This window comes from Corylus avellana, chromosome ca11, assembly GCF_901000735.1.
Source record: "Corylus avellana chromosome ca11, CavTom2PMs-1.0".
Classification (NCBI taxonomy): Eukaryota; Viridiplantae; Streptophyta; class Magnoliopsida; order Fagales; family Betulaceae; genus Corylus; species Corylus avellana.
The window spans coordinates 2,632,755-2,635,298 of NC_081551.1; positions in this window are offsets into that span (position 1 = coordinate 2,632,755).

Sequence of the window (2,544 nt, forward strand, 5' to 3'; positions counted from 1 at the left end):
AAAAAAAAAACAGAGCAATGCTATTTAGTAAACTCTCATACTACTGTCATGCAATTATGATGATATGACAGTGAATTATATCAGGCATTGATTTTTATTTTTACAAGATATTGTTAATTCAAAGGTTGATATTCACTATAGTATTAGTAGTTGTATGGGTAGTATGAGAGTTTCATTTCTCTAAAAAAAAAAAAGGTGAAAAGCAAGAAAGAAAGGAGACAAATGTGGCTCATATGGGGAAGAGACCCCTTGGGCTTGGGCTGGGCTGGATGCTTTTTCGTGGATAGTGCTCAATGCTTGGCCTGGGCTCAACGCTTACCGTGGGCTTGGCTTCCTATGCTTCATTCTTTTCTTTTTTCCTGAGATTCTTGTTTTTCAAGCCATGCTTTTGAGGAACATTGGGCAAAGAGTAATTATTCATGTTCATTTATCACATTTATTTTATATTTGTTAGTGGCGTGTTTTAAATTGCTTCACAAATCACCCACTTAAAAAAAAAAAAAAAAAAAAAAAAACACTTAAAACTCACCACATCAACCAATGTTTAAAACAAGTGTGAAGATTAACATTAGTCTAAGGTAAATGGTGATTTGCTCATGAGCTTTAATTTACCTTGTCATTACAAGTTATGAGATGTGTAAATGTGAAAAAGTATAAAGAAACTACAAATTTTCTGGCAAAGTTTTTCTTAAAATTGTGTTGGATGAAGTTCTTGAAATTCAATCTATTAAACTGACATGTCTTTAGAGCATATGATTCTCACATGTATTTTTAATTCTCACACACATGTCATTAGAGCATGTGATTCTTGTATGTGAGAATCATGGGCTCTTAAGGACAAATGTCAATTTAATAAACTATATTATAAGATTTTTTTTTTTTTCAACCAAGTTTAAAAAAAAAAAAAATTATCCAATTTTTTTTTTATATAAGGCCCATTAAATTTTTATTTCGAAGACAACACCACTGGACTACAAGAATATGGTAGTCTAAAAAAGGATTTATGAATCTTGTATCAGTGAAAATTATCAAAAGTAAATTACATTTAAAACAAATTGATCTCTAAGCTTGAATGGGAGTTGTTTTACCCCCACAACTTGCTTTTATCCAACTTTGGATCCAAGCCCACTAAATCTGATAGCTATTGGCAACAACATAATTACATAATAATAGCAGCCATACAAAAAATAAAATTGGAAAAAATAGACAAATAGTGCTATCTAATTTAATGTTAAATAGTACATTTTCATGTCGGTAGGCAGCTGTAATAGTGCCCATTAGTATTTTGGATTAATCATTGTTTAAAAAAATAAAAATAAAGGCAAAAAACATCATGGTTGTGAGTAATCCCACATTCTGAGCTCGGGATCCCACAGAGACTCAACTGGAACCCGTCCAAAAATTGCTGGGACCCGACCAAGACCTGACACTGTCGAGACTTGACCAGGACTTGGTCAGGACATCACCAAGACACAGTTAGGACACCGTCAAGACTTCACTTAGACCTTGTTGAGACTCACAGACCTGATCAGGTCATTACCTGGACTTAGTTGAGACATTTTTGTAATTTAAAGTTTAATATAATTGAATATATATATATATATATATATATATATATATTGTAATTTTTTGAAAAAAAATATTTTTCACCGAAAACATTTTTAGACGAAAAAAAGAAAGAAGCCTGAATTAAAATAATTTTTCCAAACCAATTTGTATAAGAAATTTATGTCCGTGTGGTGTTTAGGATTTCTCTTTATATAACCTTTGATTGACAAGAAAAATCGAGAGAAAGGAGACAGAACCTTAGATAGTGGAAGAAATGAGAAGTGGGGTTTCAGCTTCAGCTTCCCAACGCACCGTGTCTTCACCACCATCCATACACCAAAATACCCGTTATTACTATGCATCCAGCTCTCTCGTTCCTCGTACTCTATCTTCCCCGGATCTCAAGCTCAAAGGCCTCAGATTGTCTGGAGTGGAAGGACCTCATAGAATCAGAATAGCTTGCAATAGCAGCACCAGACCTGGTGGTTCTGGCTCTGGTACAATACCCATTACTTTCCTCAAATTTTATTGCTTTTTTCTTTTTGTGGGTATTGATAGTTTGTTGTGGTGTGACGAGTTGACCTTAAAATGGTGAGTTGTTAAACTATATGAAGTGGGTTTCTTCGAAAAAGTGCTAAGATGACTTGTTTCTGTAATTGAAGATATGAGTCAACTTGATGGTTCATGTCTGTACAATAATGATATGAGATTTGCTCTTTGATTAGAAGGTTGAAATATGTTGCTCTATATCTTAATTTTCAGCTTCAGGTGTTGGTTTTCTATTGGCTTTCATCCTAGATATCTTCCTTTCTTTGTATATGGGTTTGATATATTATCCTCTCCTTAACTTGTTGGTGTAATATCTTAAATGTGTTAGAATATAAATTAAATGATTAAATTTACCTTTTTTTCTATCGGCTTAAACTTTTCGGATAACATACATTGTTTCCCTTCTTCTGCTGGTGTTTGAATGTGAGGGGAGGGGAGTCAATTTAT